This window comes from Plodia interpunctella, chromosome 17 (assembly GCF_027563975.2).
Source record: "Plodia interpunctella isolate USDA-ARS_2022_Savannah chromosome 17, ilPloInte3.2, whole genome shotgun sequence".
NCBI classification, from domain to species: Eukaryota; Metazoa; Arthropoda; class Insecta; order Lepidoptera; family Pyralidae; genus Plodia; species Plodia interpunctella.
Window position 1 is genome coordinate 5,541,129 of NC_071310.1, and position 26,618 is coordinate 5,567,746.

The 26,618-nt window shown below is 35.4% G+C and overlaps 1 protein-coding gene across 5 annotated transcripts in view; it reads left to right on the forward strand.

The window, feature by feature from the left end:
• Positions 1–26,618, forward strand: part of LOC128677011 (ETS-like protein pointed) — a 127,220-nt gene that overhangs the window by 48,003 nt on the left and 52,599 nt on the right. Inside the window, exon 1 of one of the 5 annotated variants that reach the window (XM_053757530.1) lies at positions 23,004–23,232. The exons of 3 other annotated variants lie outside the window; for them this stretch is intronic. The gene's annotated coding sequence lies outside the window, so the exon portion shown is untranslated. Of the gene's footprint in view, positions 1–23,003; positions 23,233–26,618 lie in introns of those variants that run through there. One more of the 5 variants, XM_053757529.1, reaches the window with a different exon arrangement.

Here is a 26,618-nt window from a genome sequence, read left to right on the forward strand (position 1 = left end):
ACATGGTCATGTTAAAAGTAGCTGCTACATGTTATTACGGATGCCGTTGACCTGCGGCCGTCAGATTACGTCGTCACGGTGGATTAGCTACCGAGCATCACAACTAAATTAACAGATCGTCCAGAAAAACTAATTAATTGCAACCATTAAATCGGATTACAATAACTTTTTGTACAGATCATATTTTTGACGCGTTGACTGCTTAAAGTCCCGATTTTGGGGGAAAGAAATCACATCTTTATTTGATTTAGGTACATAGCTATTCGAATTTCAATAAAGCTGATAAAGATGATTATATCCTCACCTTTCATATCACAATTTTACATCAATAAAATAAAAGCAATTTTCTTGTAAATACTAAACCCTATACTTACCAATCTTGAAAAGATAAAACATTAGTAGTCTTAAAACTACATTTAATAAAAGACTTAAAGATGTAGTCGTAGACAGGTCAATATTTTACGAGCTGAAATCTTGGAGAACTTAATAAGGATAGCTTAAAGAGGTAACCCGGACACCATACGTCATGAAAACACGAAATGCATTTGCATTTATACTGACGCCACAATGCAGCACTTTACTAACAAATATACTACATTCAACAATACATCTTCTCTTAACGTTTTTTTATCCAATAATCCTAGCCATAAGTGCCTCATTTATTACAATAAAAATAGACTAACCAAGAATTTCTTTTTTAACCGTACAGTTCTTTGATATTTCCATGTTGATAACTTGTTAGAATATATGATCACTTATTCGATTATAATCGAGCCTCAACAAGCGTGTCAAAAAGAGGTCATTTTGTTCGGAGAGACAGATAGAAAGATCATAGTCCATTCGATAAATAACGGTAGCGTAGGTATACACTATGCACACACACATACACAAGAAAATAGTACACCAAACCACACATATACAAGGAGAGTAATGAATGGGACGCCGCCACCGGCTATTAAACATAGGGTTACCAAGGTACAATAAATTGTACACTCTATTTAATAATTTATGTCTTCACTCTGAGAAAACATGGATATGATAGGCTCTTATCATTAATCTTTGTAGGATTCTATAAAAAATGAACGTATTTTCTTAATTTGAATAAAATTTTATTGCGATAGTTTTATGACTGCCAGTCACATGATCATCTGTTCGGCTGATTGGAGCAACCCTATAAATAAAACAACGTAGATTATTGCGCGTGTAAGCGTTCCCACGGCTTGCAAACTGGTTCGCGCGCGGTCTGCGCCAGCGCAGATAAGCTGAAACTTACCACTCGCTCGCTAAATTAGTACCCCGGTGACAGTTTCCTGCCTCCCGATCGCTCGATTTCTGATTTCCACATCCCTAACAGAAATAAATAATTCAACAATATCTAGGCAATGCTTTGTTTGAGGAAGTCAAATTTACATTTCTGAAATGTTTTTCTCATGTATTCTAGTCCTGCTGTTATATAGTAGTTGATCCTTCAACGATATCGATCGATACAAGCACGGAACTCCATATTATGATGTGACTTGCGTTATTTGGACCACGTTGTTTTTTCTTTCTTGAGCAGTAGCGCCAGTTTTTTTGATAGTTCGATAATGGACTTCTTATTAATATTGTAACTTATTAAAGTAGCCTGTCGGATGTCGAATTTAAAAATATATAATGTACAGATAACCCAAAACCGATGTACTCAAAATTTTATAATTTCGTGTATAAATCAAATGATAAAATGTTATAGGCTTAGTTATGCATATCTCCCTGAAGTTTATATTGTACTGGAGTATAACTAAAAAGCTATATAAAATAAAGCGTATTTTCTGTACTTTCATTAGATTGTGCATTGGGTGCCCGTCATAAATATAACACATCATACTCAGATTAAATCTTCACTAGACTATTTCGTTTAATTCGTATTCATTGCATGATGTTTTTGAAATTAAAATCGATAAATCTATACGCACTAAATAAACAACTATATCTTAGAAGCCTTTTTATTACATTTATTTATACATTATAGAACCTTACTGGCTCCTGTGGCTGAGTTTTGCAAATTGAAGATATCTTAAAAATTAACTCTATTCCTTAATGACAATACGAAAAGAGAAAAATGGTAGCAATGAACGAAACCTCACCCAGAAGTAAGATAGGATAGGCGACGTGTTTTTTAATTAACTTTAATCGTACCAGAGAAAAAGGGTTTTTACTGACAAACAGAAGTGACAGATAGACAGACGGGCAATTATGTATTAGGTTTCCTTTTAAAATACAGAACCCTAAAATGGGAAATCAATGACAAAAGGCTAATGAAAAATCACCTCACAGAGTATTAAAATTAATAGAAATTGTTACGTGAATGATCATCGTCATCGTCTGTTGGTCGTCACGTGGCCAATGGAGCAACTCGGGGCACGTGGAGCACCCATCCGACTAATACGATCTACTTACACGCCATTAAAGAACACATGCGCAAGAGTCTCTACTCTAGCGATTCGTCGAAATGCAACAGTTTTCCGGCCGGCTAGGAATGTTTGAATGCGCACAATTGAAATATCCGTATTATGTAATTATGTGATCCCATTTGTATTTATCTTTTAAATTATTTTTACCTTTCTTCGCTTTTCTTCTTCCACCTTTTCCCACTATTACTATTAGTGAATACTCCTAGGTGCATTGTGTGGACTTGGCATCAAATATTCAAATATCTCGGTAGGTAGTGTTTCAAAACTATATTTACTTTATTTATGTGCAAAAGTTTAAAAAAATACTATAATTTACTTTTTAAAAGTAAATATAGGTTATTGGGTACAGCTTAAGTATATGAAACAAACATATGGAATGTTTCGTTGTTCCTAAATAAATGAAACCAATATACCTACGCACCTCAATGCGATGAACACAATTGCGCTCCTTAGAAAGGTTCATTATCTCAGAGATTTCAGATTACTTTTTTCATGTTTCGTCGACTGAAATAGCCGGCGACATCTCATTAGGCACGTCAGCGGACGCTTTGAAAAATGTCTCATTTAACCCCACATTCCCTTAATAGCCCTTGAAGGGTTAACCACAAATAACTGATGCGGAAGTGGGCGCCGATCTTAACTCTGCTTTTTAATAGTTTTAATTAGGAAATAGTTTAATTTTATGTTATGTGAACGCGACTACAACTAGCTGTCAACGCGTCCACAAATAGCAAATTGGCGTGAGAAATGTGTTTCTGTCTGGTTCCGTCCCTGTTGAAACTTTGACGGCAGGAATTACACAAATTAATTTTAATATTTATTGGAATTGGCCAGCTGCAACGTACCTACTTAAAATATTCTATGGGACATTATTCCTATGCAGAAATTTTCTATAGATTATCTGAGAGAGCACCTTCGTGAAGTTTCTTATTTCCCGTCATACTAAATGTATCTACCGACTTCAAAGAAAAACGAGGACTAGGTTCTCTGTTATATTTTTTAATTTAATTTCTAACGGAGTAATTTAGTTGTAACATTAATGTAGAATAATTCCCGTTATAAAATACTGGTAAATTGCATTACATAGTATTTTTTATATTCTTCAAGATCAAGAAACAGTTCATGTTTTATTCTTTTCACATTTGAAAAGTAACAAGTTATTTATACCCCTGAAATAAGATGTGGCACAAAGCTCTGAAAGGCATCGGATTGAGTTTCAATTATAATAACAGTGGCATCTTACCATTGGAAGCGACTGACGACCACGCCTCTTCCTCCAAGTGCCAGTTATCATCACCCTTCATCCGACTGATTCACCCCTTCATATATATCATGGGGTATGTCATCCCTGAATTGTGTATTTACATTTCATTATAATAATCGCAGTAGCGAATCGATTTCTTGCTTTAAATCTCTATACGTGTTACGTTCCACGAGAAAATGTACCTTATTTCGTGCGTATCTATAAAAATTGAAACGTCTTATAAGGGACTTCTCCTGTTTTATGTGAATGATCTGCAATTCAAAAAGTTGGAAATAAAAACTGTAACAAGAAATAAAACATTAATTTGTATTAATTCTTTCTTTATTTTCGTTTCAGGTAAAGTACAACTGCATCTTTAAATACCCGTGCACGACGTTGGTCATGAGGTAATAATATAATCCTGTATTTTCCTCAAATCATCCCCCATTTAACCTCAAAGACTTGAAAGATCGAAAGGAAGAAAGGAAAATCTTGAAATATCAAGGAAATAAAATCTTTAATTTTTCTAATATTTTTTTTTTCTTAAAATATTTAATTATATAAAGAGTCACCTTCAACGAAATTAAAATAATTAATTATATAAAGTGGCATGTTCAACGATAACATATTTTATTGTTCTTTAAACAAAAAAAGGCTGAATATTCAAACATTTTTAAATTTAGCTCCATTCGATCATTCATGTTTCGAAAACAAAACTTGACTCGTAAGCAAAGTTAACGATCCATAATTTCAAGTAATTATTGAATCATTTCACGTCTATCGCAACCGGTCCCAATATCGCCTGATTAATGCTCACGATATTCATTACACACAGGTTTTGGTGGATTTATTAGCACGTAAAAATTATTCAGTTTCTCTAGAAAAAATTGACTATAACATTGGCTTGGTTTAAAAGTTGCTTATTTTTTATAGAAATTTGCGTTCCATGACATGAAAACTAGATGAGAGCTAGTTTTTTTTGTTTGAATTGGTTAAATAGAATGTAGCTCCTACTAATAAATGCGAAAATTTGGATATAAGTATATTTATTATTCGCGTAATGCCTTGGAGGGATTTCGAAAGACTTGGTTTAGAATATAACCTGAAATACAGCATATACTTTTTATTCCGAGATACCAACAGTATACATATGCTATACGTAAGTACGTGTTTATAACGCGTAGAGTTAAAACATGAAAAAAAAGTTTGAATGTGGCTCAGAACCAGTCACGTCGATATCTAAAATAAATCGGCTAATGCAGCCGTATGGAAGAAAACAAAATAAATAATTAACTATGAGTGACTTAACATCCATTGGACCAGGGACTATTACGGCATCGCTCGATATGTGGTCTGTTTATTGAAACACTTAGAATTTAAATGTAGTTTCGATTACGATTCATTTTGTGAAAATCATGACGAATGTTAAGTTTGCTGTTTTTCTGTTTTAAAACAGTATTCTTAATAAATCTTAAATAAAATAAAACTTTCATAATACAAGGCTTGTTTTGCTCATACAAGATATGTATAGTTACCTCTTTTTTGGCACTAGGTTATCAGTCATTATTGTTCTAAAACACAATTTACAATTGTAAAACTTGAGGTGTCACATCCGATAATGCAATCGGGAAAACGTTTAGAAACCAGAGGTCAAACATAAATTACATTCTCAGCTGCAATTAGAGTTGAAAGTTTCTATGAAAAAAATTACAAGAAACTGTGCCACGAGTCGTGGCAAATAGTAAATTTTCTAATACGAATGTTGAGAATAGCCACCCTGTGGTCACGAACTGGAGTCGTATTAGACCAAACCGGTCCGTCATTCAGTAACGGAGCACTCGGGACGAAGCACGAGAAAAAATCCACTCATTGATGTTCAATACATAGCCGTGCACAGTGGTTACCGGCTCAGTTACGCAAGATATTAGTTATGGACAAAAATTATTCAGATGGCTATAACAATTTATGAACATTTCAAAAATAATAAAGACAGGAAAATATGAATAGTTATTATGCTTTATACCTTGTGTTTTAACACACATTGATGAATAAATCGTATCGTGATAACATCCTTGTTACCTGCTCAATCTCGCAGTCTACTAACTACTCGTAGATGCATTTTGATTTCAACAATTGACAGTCCTCTAATCAAAATCGATAGATTTATTACTGATGATGAAATTTGTTACACGGATAAAATATCTCTAGAGGTAGAGTAATAGAGAACCCTGGGCTCCGACGCTCAACGACTGCGGAAGAACCCGGGAAAGCGCTCAGATGAGAGAGAGAGCTGTAATAGTGTATTTTTCATCTGGATTTTTTACGGGAGCATATGCCTTGCTAGTAATTAATATTTGCCACACCTGCCACACAAAATGCATGGAAATAAATTGGTACAGTGCGCCAGCGCAGGTGAGAGACGAAGCGTTTCGACACCTCGGCTATTCCCGACAGACCTATTTAAAACTGACAGTATTTTGGGAAAACAAGAGACAGTAGTGAAAAATCACCGCCTGCTTTATGATTGATCATTTCTTGAAACTCTGAGCGGACAGCAGCTCTCTGACACATAATGTGTTGATTTCTCCACAGCAATGAGCAATAGCGATAATTTGAGACGTTTGATTTGCATAAACAAACATTAATAAGGACGAAAATAATGCGTGAATTATTTCGAAATCTTCTTTGTTGATGCAAAAACTTGCTGAAGTCCTGTAGGAATGCAGTTTTTCAAGTACAGCATGTATAACAAGTTACTTCATCTTCTGTTAATTTTTATCATTAATATTATACTTTGAATACTAATAATTTACAGAAATCTTACTAGGTATAAATATTCAGGTCTTATTAGAAAACTTTTTAATTTGATTTATAAGAAAATCTCGTCATGTAATAAAGACACAGTCAGACAATACTATTTACATATATTAAGGTTTTCATCGATCTACAAGATAGGTCGAAGTTATTCCAGGTATGTATTGCTAAAATTATTTATTTTAAGCACATTCAATCTTTCTTTCTGAAAAAATACGATGTAATGATATTCTTCTTTTTAAATCCATTAAACCGATTTTGTCACTGTTACTTTTCAACAGCAATGAACTTGATATTAATTGCTTTCGGGTGTGAACCTCAATTTTCCGCCGCAAGCCGGCGACCTCTTTCACACACTTTCTCATTCACTTACATTACTCCACTTCGACATATCCGTCCATTTATTATATCATATCCGATGTAGGTATATTATGCTTCCTTATATCAGCGGCTCAGCGTCAATGATCTTGTATGGATTTATTAGTGAATATTCTCAATTAAACTATTACCTCGATTTTATGAAATATGCACATGATGCTGTTTCATTTATCATAACCCTCAAATCGGTGTCAACCATAGGCTACCAAGGTAAAAAGTAATTTTGCCTTTGTTTTATACAAATAAATATATCCATATATTTCCCACGAAAACGATAAGTCAAGTCAAATTTAAATAGTCACAAACAGAAGCAAATAGGACAAAGAATAAGAACTTCCCATAAAGGTATTATCTTCCGAGTAATATGATATAATAATCGCACCCGCCGCAGTATCGAGTGACGGCGACAAATCGCTCGTGCATAATCGCAAATGCGCTTTTTTACCACCGCCATTCAGGACCCACTATATCCGGCGTAGAGGCAGCATATTGTATGCCAAAACACAAAAACATTGATCATTATAACTTGAATAAACTACAATACAAAGTAAACGCAATTACTATCATATAGAGTCGAATTTCGATTCTCAGGTAAACAGGTTGCATTTCTAAGGTACTGACAATTTGTAAAAAAGGACGATCTTTTGTGGCTGCAGACAGAGTGGCACCGAAACCTTTTTGTTCGTGCAAAATACTCCAAAATGAATGGGAGCTCATCGATTACTTCCATGAAATTTGTGTGCGCGCGGTGTCCAAGCGCGCCCATTAAATTTAATATCCATACGGATTTTTTTTCCTGCTTAGTTTGTTTTTTCATCATATTACATTTACATTCGAGTCCAACATCTCGATACCAGGTTCTATCAAATATTTATATCTTCCGCCTCATGTTCTTTTATAATAAACTGGAATCTATTTTAATTGGGTATTTCCTTTCAAGCCATTGCCTGTAAATAGCATCATTGCTAGTACAAATATTTCTGCGATAATTGTGCCATTTATAGCTATTTGCACGAAAAAGTTGCAGGAATGAGCATATGTAGTCAACTAATGTTCATTAAAGTGAGATAAGCCACGAATGCGATGAAGGGACTCCTCCATTCACCATTACTAGATCTTCGCACCTCACCGACCACAAACGCATCCCATTCACGACAAGCGAGTAAATCAAGCGAGAATATTGTATCTCAAAAGGTCCAATTGGAAACGTTTCCTCAGACGGAAAACAGCTTTCTGCTGCCTCCGGAAAAACCACTTTCGTGCGCGTGCGCGGCGAGTTACGACTTTTTTCGATGTCTATTTCTGTGTAGCGTTAGTTGTAAGGCAATCTGTTGCATGCGACAGGGCGTTTATTTGTAAATGTGATCTTAATAGTGGTGCTATAAGGTTTTAATTTGAATGTTTAGGTTATAGTGTTGCGTCGTTTGTACAGCAGGGATCGGTTTTATGAATGAAGCGCAGCGTTTCGAGCGGAAGCCGGCCGGGCGTAGTGCGGCTTTCCCGCGCGGCCAGTTTCATTAATAATTAAAATACAACTGGCGGAATGGCAGGCCAACGAGAGGATTTCTAGTAGCTCGTGTTAGAACAAACCATTTGATAACAACCAAGGAGTTGTTTTATTTACATCACTATAGCATAGTAATGTAAATAAAACAAACTCCTGATAAGTAAGTCCCAAAATATGAACTTCCCACCGATTGGCAGATGTACATGAATTCTTTTCCAACAAATGTTGTTTAAGGGTAGGTACAGTATGCAATTCGTAGCTCCATTCTGGCAGTACCTAAGTATACATGCAATTAGCGTTTGCATTCTAATTATTTGCACATTTCCAAACAACTAGGTACAATTAATATTTATGTCATTTTTATCTACGGAACTTAATTGCTTACGATTACAATTTTCATGTCAGCCTATGGAATTGGTACAAAAATAATACAATGTAACCAAATCTTACTGTCCCTTTGAAAGCTCCTGTACAGTTACACAATTTGTGTAGCCAGTTGAACTTAACAATGGTACTTCTTATTCATATTCTTTGCGGTCACAAAAACTTGGTCCGTAAAAAAAACCTCGGTAATTTGGGTGCAGTCAGTAATGTCTATCATTAAACAGTAGCCTACACAGACCATCTCACCCTACATGATGCCGCAATAATTTGTAACGGCAACAAAATAAAATTTACTGACTCATTACGCAACACGCAATGGAATGGTACTCTTAAACGACAGTTTATTATGATATGTTATGTGTTGGAGTGAGATAGACGTAGCGTTGGGAGAGCAAGAGGGTGGTATGGTTGTGCTATAAAGAGAATGAGATAGATATGGTAGCTAGATACCCGCGTCCGGCCGGCTACTTCCTGTGCCAGGATAGTGCGGAGAGAAACTCTCGACTCTTTGTATAGTATCGATAGTGAGAGGTCTAAGTAATTATTACGTGATAATAAATCATGCAACCTCTCATGATTGAGCAGAATTTAATAATCGAATTGAAAAGCGCACATCCATAAATCGAGGAAGCATGTTGAAGGTTATATTAGAGCCATGCCTTGCCCCATTGCTTAGTCGTGCACGTTGCATGCCACACGTTGTGGCTCCGTTATTTTCCATAGATTTTGATACTGACGTACGTTGACGCACGTCGAAACTTCATATAATTTCTACGTTCTGATGTCAACGTGAACGGAGTAATGAGGTAACTAACCTGGTTTTTTTTTTTTCATGTTAGATGCTATTCTAGAAATGTCAAGAATAAGAATAAAGTAGATAAACATAGACAGGTACATAAAAGTCATATAAAATATTTTTTTTTAAATCGTTCCACTTCAAAGTGGAAAACTTTGAATATTTGTTTATTACAACGCACTCAATGTTGGTTTTATAATCATAGTCCATAATTTAAATTAAAAACTAATATATATTAAATGCATATAAATTGAATACATTACAAGTAGCCCGATCAGTTAAGATAGACAGGAAGTGACTCAATATCCGACTAACTATAATTATACCGTTAATAGTCAATATTTTTTTGTGGCAGCTACAGTTAGTATAGTTTTATAATGTAGGCTCCTGTCGCCGAACTCGGACAGATGTGAATACATGAACATTGCGTAGTTTGTATGAGTGCTTTTATTTATCGCAATGAAAAATCAGCAATGTATCCACCAGATTGGCGAACTGTTCGTGGATATTGTGGAGCCGGCATAAGATATCAAATCTCAGTCCCCACTCTTTCGCTATTCCATTCATAAAAGTGATACTCGAATTCATTCATGCTTAGAAAGTATGTCGCTGTAGTAAGGATATGTCAACCTTGATTTCTGGTTTCATTACGTGCTGTAACTTCCTGTCAGCAACATTTTTGTTTTTGCTCATTTTGCAATTTAAAAACTAAGTTTTAAAAGACCAAATTTCTTCTCATAATTAACTAAGCTTGTATCGCAGGTCTGTGAACACAAACACAATTTAGTTTCATTTGAAGATGACTAGTTTTAGCTCATTTTTCATTTATGTAATGTACTGCAAGATGACGGTAATAGTTGTAATAGTTATAACAAAAGCCTGTAGGCGACTTCAATAAAATCTGACACCGGTGTTAGTTAACAAAACACTCGATAAGAAAAATCTTATTTTTCAGATACCTATGTACTTGTTTTGAGTCAAAATGCCTTGACAGCTGACAAAGCAAATAGCTATATTTGCCTGGCAGCTGTCCCAAAGACGATAGACATAAAGCAGGCTGACAGTCGGAATATGTTAGCAGAATCTAATTGTAATTTTGAAGGCTTATTTTCTAAGCAGATATTTTAGCATCGCCACAGTGAATAAAAGAGAGACTTCTTTACAATCAGATTAGAGAAAAAAAATGTAAAGTAAAAGAAGCGAGTTGCCAGTCGATTAGATAAAATTAGCTGCACTTAGGGCACTTAGTGCACTTCCGTTGCCCACATGTCTACTCGCGACACTTGCAGCTAATTGTCATCTCCACAGGTCTCTTAATCCGATTAGCTCAATCAGGCCTGCCTACATAACATTGTAATTTGTTAGTCATAATATTTACCAAAGGATATTGACATAGAAATTATTTCATATATTGAACTCCTAAAAATTTAATTTAAAACAATTTTTTTTCGAAACTTGTTCCGAATTGAATAATTCGTTTCGATTGTGATTGAAACGAAAATTTGATCCATCAAATGTAAATAAAATTAAAATTTTAGAAAATGTCAAAAATTTGGTCTTTCAGAAAGAACGTATATAATTTACAGGTTATGAAATAAATAAAGAACAAACTATATTATATTTCATTATCTAATAAAATAAGCAGAAAAAAATGTTATTTTCTATGTCTAAGTTTAAAAAAATAAAACACTTCAACTTAACATTGTCAAGTAACTAATTAGTTCTAAAAATACCGTAATTGCATCCTAGGAGCCAGCATCCTGCGCCTACGCAATGGCCAACACTTTTGTTTAACTGTCTTAACTTCGTTACTACAATCAGGACCGCCCTTTGCTCCGGACACGAGCCCTAGTCCCTCTTCACTAATTGCTTTTGTCCAGGCTCTTAAATAAAGAGGCTACAGAAGAATAATATTTATAAAATAAAAATATCAAAAGTACAAAAAAAATGTTTTTGAAAAGATAACTTGTCATTCTTTTGGTACAATACCAAACTTATTATATTTCAAACGCGCAGCCAAAGAGCTGGTAAGAAGAACGCAGTAACTAGTAATTTTTCTAATGCCTAATGATAACAATTGCTGTTGATACAAACTTCAAACAAGATGGCTCTGTTAGTTTACCTGTGCTGTGGTGTGGTCAGTAAGATATGAGACTACATGCGATGGTTTTACTGTTTATTTAGAAGTTTAACTCTCCACAATTTATTATGAAAAAAATGCACACAGTCGTCAAAATTCCAAATTTTATAATAAATAATGAAATGCAAATGTTGAGTGTATTTACTTGTGATTGTAAGTATACTCACAATCACATCACAATCCATATATATATATATATATATATATATAGGTATACCTTTGTGGACCTTTACGGACTGATGACAGAGAGGCCGATACGAGTATAAAACAAATCTAAGTTCAAGTAGTCTACAATATAAACTACACTGTCAACAATCATGGGAATGATCACAGAAAATATTGATCGAGTAAAAATCAACAAAAGCTACCAAAAACAATTACCTACCGGAGTCTGTAAACTAAAGTCGAGTGCTTAACAAAATGTTTGTTCACATCTACTCAATTAAATGGCTCGTTTCATTCATGTTTAATTACTCGGAGAGCTTGCTACGGGAATCCAAACCTATCATCACTAATCATAGGAGCTAGTATGGATGAATACCCCAACCTGTCATGCCACATTGTCGCGTCGAGTGTCTCATTTATGAATGAACTCACAGATCGAGCAACTTCCGGCTAACTGTTGAGATAGTACGACACTCTTCCTGGTTCCTGCTATGGTATCTTTAATTACGACGCCAATGTAAATAGACCTGTGAGTGAATATTCAAAATGAAACCTCTAAATCCTAACCCTTTACAATAGAGTGCAAATTCGATCATAACAACGATCGATCGGAGCCCATTTCTCTCTATATCGAGATCGTTCGAAATATGAATAAAGATATTCTAAAAGTGACCAAGTGGAGTTACGCGCTAAGGGAATATGAACTTTGCTGTTTTGCATTGCAGTCGAATTTAGAGTGTAATTATCTCAGGTAGGGCCACTCGCATCCTGTACAGCGTGTTTTTTCCCGTCTCCTTCCCGGCGTTTCACCGTTACGCAATATATCGTTAATAATTAGCGGAAGGCGAGATTCCCGTGTCTTATGGAGATGCTGGCTTTCTGGTTTTTTCGCCGGACACTTCCTGTCCGGTTAACTGTATCTAGATGCTCTTTGTTGTCCGACCAGTCGGCTGCTAGCTTTGCTTGATTAGAAAGTAGACCATTTCGGATTTGGTTGATAGAAATATGTACATATATCCATTTATTGAAATTTTACAAATATGTTATACTTACGTGCTTTACAAAAGTGACATCTTGATTTTTATGATACTTAATTACGAAGAGATAAAAATCTCATCGTAAGCGCATCAGTTTTAATCCTTCGATGGATGGACTTGGTCGGCATTACTGCCAGCTTTATTGGCAATCGGCGCGCTCCGCGGTCCCGGTTTTTGCTGCTCCACTAATTGCCATATAACTTCTGCCAAATTGCGCACTTTGATCCGTCTCACGTCTGAAAACTTTGTAAGAAGCAATTTTATTTGCTCGCCGATTCCAAACACCTGATAACGAGCGCTTCGTAGTACTGCAACAAATTAACTTTAATTTAAGCATCTTCGAACATCAAGATCGCGTTTTATTAAACTTTCTCATTCCAATCTCGTTCATTATCCAATTTTCTCACGAGACAAACAGAGAGCAAAATTCGGTCAAGAGAGTTAATCTATTCCATTGATACCGAAACCACACCTACACGTGTTTATCACAAATGACCGTTTTTACACAAGGTTTATGATGCGTACGACGAAAGCCCAACAACAGAGATGGCACCAGCTAGATGTGACCCGCGACGTCCCCCGCGGCCGTAAGAACTGCATATCGAAAAGGGTTATTTATAGACTGGGCGAAGAACAAGATATAGTGGCGGCTTTGTATGTTCTCACGACGGCGGCGCTTGCGACGCCTGACAAAATCATTTATGTTGCAAGTATTGGAAGACCGGTCGGCCGCGATTTTGACCTCCGGCGGGCCTTGATTAAACACACAAGTTGACCACTGGCGTACTCATGGGACCAGAAGAGCGACTTAACACATAATTAATCCTTTTATGAGGCTATCCACCTCGACGCTGTTACGCGAACTTTTATGATTTAATTACCATAATGATACGGTTCGCTTGATGTTGCTCATTATGGGAAAGGATAACGAAATTTTCAATCAATTTGTCAAATGCCGACCGGAATCCCGTCTAATGAGAATGTTTTAAATGGTGAGGCTAAATAAAGTTGGCTGGTGGTGATCATTAGCAAACATTTTCCCGTGCGAACAGGTATTTTATTAATTGTTTTTACGACGCTCTTAAGATTCTCTTAACGTTGCTCGTTTGGGAGACGAGGTTCTCCAAAAAAAAAGCTTAGATATTTCTACGTACGTATATTGGTATAAAGAATTATCTGTACACATCTAACAATTAAGCATTCTTTGTGAGAATTAAGTTTTTTACGAGGGAAGGTGTGAACCGATAATCTTGTATTTTCCGTCGGCGAGCGCTGTGAAGACCTATGTTGATCTGATTAATATCCAATTTTATGCATGTCTATGGTTGCGCGGAGGACGGCGATGGTATCTCCCTGATGCTATCGCGCAGCCTTCGACCGCCCGACAGCTCTATCACTGCATCTCTTCCCGCCACTACTTAACTGCAACTAAAATACGTACTGTCTAAATTAAGACGCATTAATAAATACGACTCACCGCGACTTTAATTAAGAGATGCCTGTGTATAAACGTACGGCGAGGAACGTAAAATATTTGTGAGGTTTTGTTGATGGCTGCCATAATTTATGCCCATATCTATTAGATAAATAACTAATGCGCAGTTTTATCACTGTTTACGGAGTTGATTTTGGAATTATCGCTGGATACGATCGTGGTGTTAAAATGGAAATGCGCTCAATGCATCGGAAGCCACGAGGGTTCCAACTGGTGATATGCGATACACAATCTATATTTTATTCACTTGGTTCATTCCAATTTAGGTGATATGTAATAGACAGTCCAGATAAACATGATTGTGTCAGTAAGATAGTTAGCTGAGTTAGTTTTGTCTGCCGCTGACTGTATATTGATGATTGAAATAGGATATTCTAAATATTTCAAGATACCTCAATCATACATTATATATTTCGAAATTTTAGATCAACATCGCTTCGCATCGCTTTTGAAGATGAATAACTATATTTTTGAGAATATACTTATTCAAATTATGTTTTGAAATCAATAGAATTATCATCATTAGAATTGGATTTATCTATTGACAATAATTATAATATTGATAATAATGAGAAAAATCCCAACGAAACAACATTTTATCTGAGACCAAACCGTTCACACATTGTATGATGGCGTTTCATTCATACGTTTTGGAGTCTTGAACAAACACAGCCTCGCCCATGTAACGTGTCATTGACAAAGTCCACGTTTAATGGACCATGTACTTACGACACTGATTTATTTATGGCGCATTTATTACTGGATCAAATAATTAACTACTGAATATAATATTTAGTTCTTAGCAAGGTAATATAAAATCGAATATAAAAACACTTTTACTGATTGTATTGTATTAGTCTTTCAAAGAAATGGTGTATGTTATTATATTACTAAGTAACGATTAAAATTTTATAAGTAACCATAACTATGTATCATCGTAATTTTATGTATAATATAGAATACAAATTATACTTATAACAAACATTTTGTGGCCAACAAGTTGGAAAACTTTATTATTTCGGCACCAAATATATATATTTTTAAAAGAGTTATCGTATTTTAGGTTATTTTAGATAACATCTATATTTAGACTCACTATTGGCCCTTCATTTACAGATAAACAAATAAAAATAACAAGTCCCTTCAAAGTTCCTCGTGTAGACAAAGGTCCCAGTGCAATTTAAATAGTTTAAAATGTACAAACAGAGAACGAGTTCCGTGGACAGAGCCGCGTGTGTTGACACTGCCAGCGTCTCAGGAGAACGACTGAACGATACAACGCTGTGCGGGTATACAGTGACTACATGGTGGCACAAATAATTTCATCCATCGGGCTACGTCGCCCCTTAGCTGCAAATCAGCGTTATAACTTCACAAGAATCTAAATTTTTGTGTGAGCTGGAGCTTGTACTAGGTGAAAGAACCAGAACTATAAGACAAAAACTGTATAAATATGTATTTTTAGCGAATAAATTTGTTCTTTTTCCTTTCTTTCTTTACCTTGCCGCTCAGCTAGGACAGCGGACGCCGAGGACTCAAACAATCCACTCACAGCTCCGATCGACCGCATACGTTTTACAACTTGTATTCAAAAATATACCGCCTTTCGCAACACTTCCACGAAGGCATAATAAGAGAAATATCCACTTTTAACAATAGCTAAATATTTGATTTGGATAAACATGTTAACTAATGAAAGTGAAAAACATAAGCCTTGACATTTTGCGGTACATGTTATACGTGTGACTAGTTGTTTGCACAGACCTCGGTAATTTTATGTCAATTGTTAAATATTTACACTTGTGAAAGTGCATAAGTAAATCATCCTTCATAATTTTATATCAACAATGAAAACCAAATTAAAAAACTAAAGAAAATCATGCAATATTATTTTATTACAACTTTTTTTTATGTAGCTCTCAGGTCCCACTGCTGGGCAATAGCCTCCCCTCTTTGTTTCCAACCGCTTCAATTCCTCGCCATGTTGTTGCCATTCCTTACTTAAGGCAGACTACTATTCATTCATAAATAACAGCTAACCCTCAAAAATAGCATGTGGTATCCCTCCTGTTGAAATCTAGAAATTTTACATTTTCAGAACTAAATGCTTTTTCATGTTGATTAATGCTTTTTCTACATCTCATACTCGTACTAATATTCTATCCTCATAAACATATCTTAGTATCTCTATCAATAACGGAAGACAATATTTCATTGAAATTGACTTCTTAACTCCGCATCACGCATCGGTACCACAGTAGTGAACATTATCTTTAGATTAAACATTACATAATTTAAATTAACGGCTGTTGCAGATTAAATTAGCATGATAAGCTTTTTCGCTAATTCAAAATGGAAAATGTTATTATCTGTAATACTTTATAATTTAATGTCAAATTTATTGGCTACATTAAAGATACCTCATATCAAAGAACTGATTAGCTGTTAATTTATACTCGCATAATACACGCTCGATGAGCAGACTCATCAAATGTTGTCTTGAGTCTTTTATTAATAAGTAAGAAGCGAGCGGCTATTCCTACCGATACACAACTACCGACTTAAAATTTTATCAAATTGTTGTATTTTAATACTCACACCAACATGTAGTCACACAATCTTAAGTTTTTTTTTCTCTGTAAGTGATCTTTAAGAAAAAAAAGTTAACCATAAATCTATCACTTCAACAAAAAATCGACGTATTCATAAAATACGATGGTAATTAATTTAATTTTCATGGCGGTGCGCATAGCGTTGTTATCCATTTTAGGTGGAACTCATATTACATTCAGCCATATTGGATTTGGAGTAAAGTGTGAGGACATTGAGAGGTCGTGTTGACTGGTGGAGTGAGAGGCAGCGGCGTATTCACCGCCAATAGGCTATTCAAGTTTCGCCACCCCTACTCTAGCTCCTACTAACCTTTTAAATAAGTATCAGTTTCTAGATGGACGTTAGAGTGTTCGATGTACTTTTATACACTTTTAGAAAATAGTTTTGCCTATTTACAGTCCAGCACATCAAGCAATAGATATTTCAATAAAAGATGCTGTTATAGGCCCATGCTTCCCATGATATGCTGGTAGAGAACCACAGCAATATTTTGAATATTGCAAACTCAAAATTTTTTATTCCGCTTAGGGCGATATGCATAACTTATTGACCTCAAAAATTTACTTCTTACTTCGATAATAGACTTCAGCCGAATTAGTTTAGTGGTAAGTCTTATCTCTGGAGAAAAGTGGTGAATACGCGCGACGCGATCATCGCGCGATATGTTCGACGATCGTCGCAGGCTTCCGTTCCCGCGAGCTACGCCGTGGGAACCGCTTTATTTTCGTATTTAAATTCGACCCTCATTAAACTGGTTTCGATCAAAATTCGCTGCCTTCTTTCGACGCCTTTTACTCAACTTTTTATGGTTCCGTTCGACATATACTGTTTGTGATTTTTTTTTCGAGTCTAGACTTCGAGTAATGGCACAATAAGTATGCTCAATCGAATTTAAAGTTACTCTGCACGGACCCCTATGCGGTGGCAATTACAGTGGATTTGCAATGAAATTGTGTTGTTTGACGTGTTGTTGAGTGTACGTAAATACTTATAGAGCTGAGACCCTTTTGTAATGAGATGAGAATTGAAGAGATAAATGCTCGAGATTCAAGTTTAATATTATTCAAATATCAGAAACTTATTTGTTTAAAAATTACTAAATTCAACAATATAACTCTTATAAACTTTGTGTAGACAATATCCAGTAATGTTAATTTAGGCGATATAAATTAATTAAATAAAACCTGTTCTCGATCAGTGGCTGAGAATGAATCGAATTAGAACCATTATATTTAATTAATACAGGACGATTTATGTATACGTCGCGTGTAATTTTTCTTATAATAATGTTAAGGTTGTTATTAAAAAATACCTAATTATTCATGTATGAGTTATGGTTATAGTTTCTTTGGTAATTGTTAATTAAGTTAAACCTCACGAATAAACATTAGGAGCCGTTCACCCACATGGTATCTGATCTACAACTCGTACAGTCAACAGCACATCAACCTACCCAAATTCATTGCAAACTCGCCGCTATTACCGCGCCATAGAAGTTAATGTGCAGGGTAACTTGATGTGCTGTTGACTGTACATGAAAGGCTATATTTTTTCCTACTTCAAAAAGTTGCGAGTAGCTACAGTCAGTACAGAGTGTGTATAGTCCATTTTGGTTTCGCTTATTTATTTATTATTACATATAAACCGTATTATTCTTTATTATTATAGTCAAAAAAATGTATATATTGATATTCCTTTTTAATTTGTGAAAAGACTTAAACGATGACTGTACATATATTGCCACTAGCAAGTCTATGTAAGGTATTTGAAAAAGTAATGTAGATGCTCAAGATGCTTTTAGGCAACGTGACTATAATCTTATAATCGCTAACACTGGTGTTAGCCAAATAACACACTTGATAAGTATTACGTGTATTGAAAAAGTTTTTTTTAATGTGTCCAACACGCACCCGGTGCTTCTTAATAAATTAATACTTTGAGTTACATTGTATCTCTCACTAAACACCTCTACACTAAACATTTTTAAATTCATGCGAAATACGCTAATAATTGATACACTAAATAACATTTATATAATACATAAAACCAGTTATCTTGTATTAATTATGTTAATACGGATTACCAAAGGGTTGGTCCCCAAATGCTCACTTCCCCACGATATCATGTTACACCGGATAATGGGTAACCCTGAACATTACCTCAACAACCTGAAAACACTTCATTCTAACTTTAAACTTAATTACTATTAATATAAGAACTACTTTTAAATGTGGAATTCAAGAAGTTGACACTTCAATTCTTAACTTTTTAAGAGTATAATACGAGTCAAGCTGTTTTGAACTCTATGTCATTGTGTTGAAGATATTTTTTCGACTGGCTCGTGCTTGCATCGGATACCGGAAGGACGTACATTGTAATAGAGCTTCGCTACCTGTCGATAATGCCTCTGTGTGAATAGTGCGTGTTAACAATAAGCTTTGAGCTTTAAAAGCATTCCTCGAGTGACTAACGCTTCTCCAATGCAGTGAGTTATCTGAATCGTAGAATATGCAAGTATATTGCGTCTATAATTTGCGTTGAACGTTAAATTTAATTATAATAGTGGAAATATTATATTGTTTCTTATGTATTTGTAGAGCAGTGTCCATAAACTATGATACTTTAAAACTTACTATATGAAATGTAGCGTGCATCCTAACCGGACACCCTTGTGGTATGCAGTGGCCCCGACTGTAGTTTATGCGATTAGCTAACACAAACAATTAAATATTTTCAAGAGACTGGCAAGTATATTGATCGAAGCTGTCCTGCCGTATCAAAATGCGTTTCCTTTTCTCCTTGAATCCTGACAAAGGGCAATTTATACTCACTTACACGACTATTCTCGTGAATTAGCGTCCACTCAATTTTATATTTATATCCACCATTTTTCATACGACGAGAGGCGCATACGCAAATGCAAGGCATTAATAAATTACATAAACACACATGAGCATTTTGATGTCTACGTCACAACGTGCGTGTGTTGTGTAACATGTGAGAACATCCTTTTGTGTGGCTGTGTGAGTGACAGGGTTGGCAATTATCAATTAAATCTATACTATGAAAAAACTTTTACCAAATTATGTAATAATTTTATGAATCCTGGTCAAATATAGGTAAATAATTTCAACATAGACGTCCTAATACACATGAAACTCCTACCTAATGACATGAAACCGTGAAAAACTGGAAAAGAAAACATCATAAATAAAGCAAGTGTAGTTGCAGATAGGTACCATCAATTTTTTTAATGTTTAATTAGCAAATACAACACAGCATTTAATTTTTCAAAAAATCTTTGTTCATTGATCCACTGAGGTAATTGATCAGTTTTACAAGACAAACCTTGTAAATCATCCGTGTCAGCCCTGAGTGGATAAGACAGAGCAGTAAGAGAGGTTAAGGGGTATGAGGCGGGGCGCGGGAGACACTTCCCGCGTAGCACCTGGCGCTCTGAGGTTGGCTACTCGGTTCGAGGGACCCATTGATTTGTAGCAAGTTCAACTGCTTTTAATGTTCCGATTCTGATTCAGTTTATTTTGATTAAGATATTTATTCATTGTTAAGTCCCATGTGTCTAATGGCATCTTTTACATCATCTACAATCATGTGATTATTGTATTTATACTTATCTTTTATATCGCAGTGTTCTCTCCTTAGTTACTGTACAGAGAGTCTTAATGATGCCGTAAATTTCTATATTCTAATATTCCAATCAATTCTGCGTCATGCTTACAGTCACCATCAGAGAAAACGTCAAAAGCGTTGTTAAAATTAATACTATTTTTAGGTAAATTTGAAGTCTATTGTAGAAAAAAAATCAAGAGTCATAGATGTCTTGTTTACATTTACATCAAACATTGGTCATTCAAGTCAGTGTTTGTCCAAAACGTAAAAATTAAGAAACAATGTGAATCCCTGGACCGACCCGCTCAAGCGTCATGACGACAATACCACATCCTCTGTTTGTCTTAGTGAAAGCCAATTGTTGCGTACGTTATTTGTTTTAACGAAACTTTTGAAAGCAAGTTACGTTTTGTGCAATACCTGATTAAGAGGTGACATTTGCGAGGACCTATTTTTTTAAGACCAGTCTTTTTTTTAAGGATAGGATCATCGTTATTAGTTTAAAGGTAAGGTAAGATAGGATCGTTATTAGTTTCTTAAACTAATGTTATTTAAATAAAATTTCTTACTATTTATCCATACTCAGTAGCAGGAGTCTGCATAGAATATCTTCCTGCACTCTTGTTTGATCTTATGACGTTTACGAAGTCTATGTTTCCCTTGCTGATGATGCCATATCTCCCAGATAACATACAAATACTATAACGAACTGGCCAATAATGTCAAATAAAATTCCAAATAAATCCGACAAAAGTAACCAGGACTCGTTCGTTGAAACTGTTTGCTTATGTCATAACAAAACAGTGCACGTGCTAGAGACGGTCTCGCCGAAGGCCCACGGCCCACGGGCCTTCCACAAACATTGACACGGGCCGTTTGCCGCCGCGCCCACCGATAACAATACCGCGAACAATGATACCTTGCCCTACGACATCACCGCGCCTTATACCATCTGAAAACATTATCTATAAGAATTACATCGATGTAGTCTTTTTTGGGATTTCAATCTCCATTGATTCGATTAATGTTGTTTCTTCAATATCTGCTATGTTTTATAATAGGGTTAATACTAAAATGAGTATAGTTTTCCATCTCAATTTCAGAGCTTTTTGAAGCATAAGAAAACAAAAGGTAATAATAATAAGTCTAAAATGTACACTCAGGAAAGAACGAGCGGACTGTAGATTTGAATCTTATGATTCTGATCAAGAATATAGAGCGGTCTAGTCTAATCTATTTATTAGAATACTCATAGCCTGTAGCCTGATGTGGAGATTGCTCGTGGTTAGTGTGACGAATGTTTAACATACACTTTGAAAGCACAGTGCACAAACGCACACTCCTTTAACAGTATGCAATGCAAATCTTGTCAGTATTATTGATAAATATCTTACTTGGTTAGTTTATACTGCTGTCACCAGTATCTTTGAAAAATGTTCGTTTGTATGTAAGATCCCAAGGTGACGAGGCTCCTGAGATATCATTTCACTCAAGCTTATTAATGCCGAGTCCAGAGCTTTTTGAAGCTACAGCGCAAGACACGAGACGTTGATGGATGCGCCCGCGCAACCAGAAATATGACGATGTTATTTTTTTTTGTGCAAATAGTGTTTTAGAATGAATATATTTTTGTATTTCAATCAAAGTGATTGTATTACCACTCGAAGTTGTAAAAGTATACAATAAAAATAACAAAGCATCATTATAACAATCCCATGCCTTAGGCCATCTACTAGAGGCAAGATTACAGCAAACCTATGAATGAAGATAGATCATCCATTGTGGTAAAATTAATACAAAAAGCAAAGGTCTTTAGAAAATACTCCTGATTCCCGTCGGATTCATAGAACGCAATATTTACTACGCCTTCGCCCGTCCCTTTCACTTCCTCTACCGGCGACAACCTGCGTCCGAGCGAGACCCAGTTACATAAACTCTCGTGCGAGACAAGGACAGCGGATTCATTCATAACCGAGTCCGCCATCCGGTCCGCGTTCTGCTCGATCACTTCATCTCCTTCTAACGCGTAATATTTTCCCGAGTGCGAGCAGGTGGCACCGGATGCAGAGCGTTAGCAGCTCGACGTAGCTACAATCGGAAGCTCTTGAAAAAAACCCTCATACTGTTTAGCCTTGGGCCTAATCTTATCCCGGAGGAGTTGGAGCTCGGCCCGGAGCGCACCTTTGCTATTCATTACTGTGTAGTTTTACAAGTGATTCAGTTGTATTAAGAATAGTGGTTAATGAGAGGACAGTCGCAATTGGTGATTTTCGTAAGCTCTATGGGAGTGAAACGTCGCGAGCTTCGCCCCTCCGCCGGCGCCCATTGAGCGCGAGTAGTCGCGCGCTAGCCGCAGCGAGCACCGCGCGCGCCCTCACACTCTGCCACTCTGGATACAGCTCTCCTCGTCTGAAATGACCGGTTCTAGACACCTCTCGCGCTCCACCAGTGTTCCGAACTTCCGAGAGTGTTTCCTCAGTGATTTCACTAATTGGTGCTTTGAGTGAGTGATCGGGAATGTACGAGAGCCCGCTATGGACGACTTACAATGCCCCAAATTGCATTAAATGGGTAATTGCTGTACGTCATTGGATAATGGATTCAACTCATATACCTATTACATTTTATCTGGACTCATATCAGCGTGGGTCGCTGGTAAATTTTGCACTTGACTCCCTGACTCTTTGTTTGGTGTCGTTACATTTCAATATTTAAATTAAACAACGTTTCTGTTTTCTTGAGATGAATACAAAGCCTTAGAAAAAATGCAGTTAAATACAAAGCTAAACACACTGATTAAGTTTCGAATATTTCCGAAACCATCAATAGAAATTTTGGAACTATTCTATATCGGTTGACAAATAAATAATATGAATATGACTCCTCAAAGTTTTCCAAATAATTAGGCCATGGACGATTAGACTGCTTACATTTAACAATTTTACTGCTCAATTCATTATCGTGTGCATTTTATTTTCAAGTTATTTCAACTATTTCAATAACTTTTCTTATATCTGTCTAATATTTGCATGTGATTAAGACATCATCGATGTACATATGTACGATGCTACTTGTGTACATTTGTAGCACGCAATCAATTTAAACCTTTTTTTTGCATAATTCATTAACAAATACAGTAGTATAACCAAAGTTATTAATGCAAAAAATGCATTTTCTAGCCTATTGTTAACTCCAATGAAATAATATCAAATGTTGTATGATAATTGTACCTACATATCCGCCGAGGTCAGTGCATTCAAATCATAAAAACTCACCTTCATTATATTTCAGAGATTTAAGCTAAATTATCTAACTATTATAGTTTTTATATGGTTTTGACATAACAATTTATGTTTTCGTTCGTTAATTTTGAGGATAGGATTAAGAACTCCTGCGAAAATTCTCGAATATATTATTTTTTATTTAGTCACGCACTCAATACAAATAATATAAAATGTTGTTTTTTATTTTATTATATACAAATATTTAAAATTAAATTATTAATGATTTTTAATCTTAACATTTTCTTAACCCTTCTGGCATTCGGTGAACATGTATATTCTTCGGTGATTCCTATATTCTCTGTAAAAATTCTTCGAGTAAGTTACTCATCACCGCAGGTAGGTTGGTCGTTATCAGCACCGACGCCGCCAACCGTGGGAATGAAAAAAGCGTGTTAAACAATAGCAGAGAGATAAGAACATCGTCAGACCCCATTTGGGGTACCTTTAAGTAATTATGGTTGTGTTTTCATTTACATGCCCGCTATTCCTTGGTGAAACTCGATGAATCATCTAGGTATTCGTTTTTGCGTCTATATTGTTTGTGTATAGTTCTATATTTTATTTAGATTCATCTTTAAGTTTGTATGGTATTCTAAAAACCTTATAAAACACTGTCGCGTCTGCCTGTCTATATGAACGCGATAAACTCAAAAATTACCAGACCGATTTTTGTACGATTGTCACCATTACATTCCTGAGGACGAATTATAAGTATAATTTATACTTTGAGCGATGCCGGGACAGGCCGCTAGTTTATTATATAGGTAAAGCAATGCAAAAAATACATTGTTTCATACAATAAAACACTGCATATATCATCCTAATATATGAACACCGAGGGCTGCGCAGGCGCATATGCAACACCCTGCGCAGCGGATACAGGTGTCCATTTGGAGGCCATATTACAAATCCCGCGATACACTTTTTAGCTTTTTTGCCAAACAGGAAACCTTTTCGATATTGCAAATTGTTCAATTAATAAAAAATGAATCTGCTGATTTTAAATATTCTAGCTATTACAACTATTTTAAATACACAAATATTTTTGTCTAACGATGTTTTTTTGCTACAAGAAATACTTTAAATAAAATTTCACAAATATTATAAACTAAAACTTCACAAAAGATTTCTACAATTCGTTTGCATGATAAAGAGCAGATTATTTGATTGACTTACACCTAATATGATAAACTAAGTCTTATCCGTTTTCCAGTTTGATATTTTTTTTGTATTAGTATTATCATGCAGCCAGAGGATCCACTGTGGTCGAACCTTTGGCTCATTTATATTATTATAGTTTAAATCACAATTAAATAAATTTTACGCGAAACATAGACAAAATAGATTTTAAAAAGTAGGGCGAGTGATAAATCAGACTTCAATAGTTTATTTTAAAATAGGTTCATGGAACTGGTAAACGTGTTTAAAGTAAACATAAGTTCTGGCGAGATCTTCGACTAGTTCAATTCATTCGTTCGTTTATTTCAGGCAACTTAGAAACTGAATCAAATCAGTGTAACTTCCTTTGTCGATCAAATTTTGATACATCTCCCGATGTATTTAAAGTGTAACATCATTGAGATAATCATGGCAATAATGCAAAACATATTTTTACCTGACATTAAATTTTATAATTAGCTAATTAAGTTTCGTTCATTTCTCCATTTTTTGACTAGATTTTATATAAAATTATGAGAAAAAGCGACAGACTCTCTGTCGTAGAAAAAACTTAGAGAAAAATAGAAATTCTTATTTATTGACTAAGTTCAATATTATATGTGGTCGAATCATGCTATGACAGTTGCGTCATACCTATTATGACCTTATTTTGATCTGAATATAAACATAAGTTAGCCACGGTGCGGAACCGATGTCCATTTCTCAATACCTAACTGGGTGGTTAGTGCATCAGTATCTATCAACTTTACGCAAGCTTCGTATAGCCTGCGCGCTGAAGTAAATGACGTAGAAAATTATATTAGTTGTAACTGTTTAATTCGATTTTAATATATTGTAAATCGAATTAAACAGTTATTGTTTAATTCGATTTACAATATAAACAAAAGAAAATCTAATGAAAAGTTATGAAATACAGCAGAAGGAATATTTTTGGTTTTGTTGATTTCTAAAGTTCTATTTCCCTTACCAACAAAATAATTACGTACGTTTTGTTATCGCGGCGTTATTTCAACACTGTGGTGTATTTAAATGAAATATGTTGGTAATGGCAACTCTGTAGCCGATTCGGCCAGCACGGCCGCCTCGTATGAAGCAAACATCGAATTTTCGCAGCCAGCGAACCGTGCCCAACACAAAAAAATAAAAATACAGAACTAATACTTTTATAAGTAACTAAAAACGCAACGAATGCTTACGGATATAGTTATTACTAAATCCGCAAACTTATAAGCAAAAAAAGATCTGTTAGGCACTTAAACCTGCGGAATAGATAACGACACGACATCTTGTCCTGAAATAACAAAAATTATAATAACGACAGTTTGTTACGATGTCTGTTTCTTACTACAAATCTAGACTTATATTTATATATACGAGTATTCTGTGGACTTTCTGTGATTTCGCTATTTTATTCCGACACTGACTCACAAAGGAGCGTTAAACAGAACGCTTTGCATTCAAATTCAAATGCCATGCTCCCCTATGCGTGTCCCGAAACAAAAA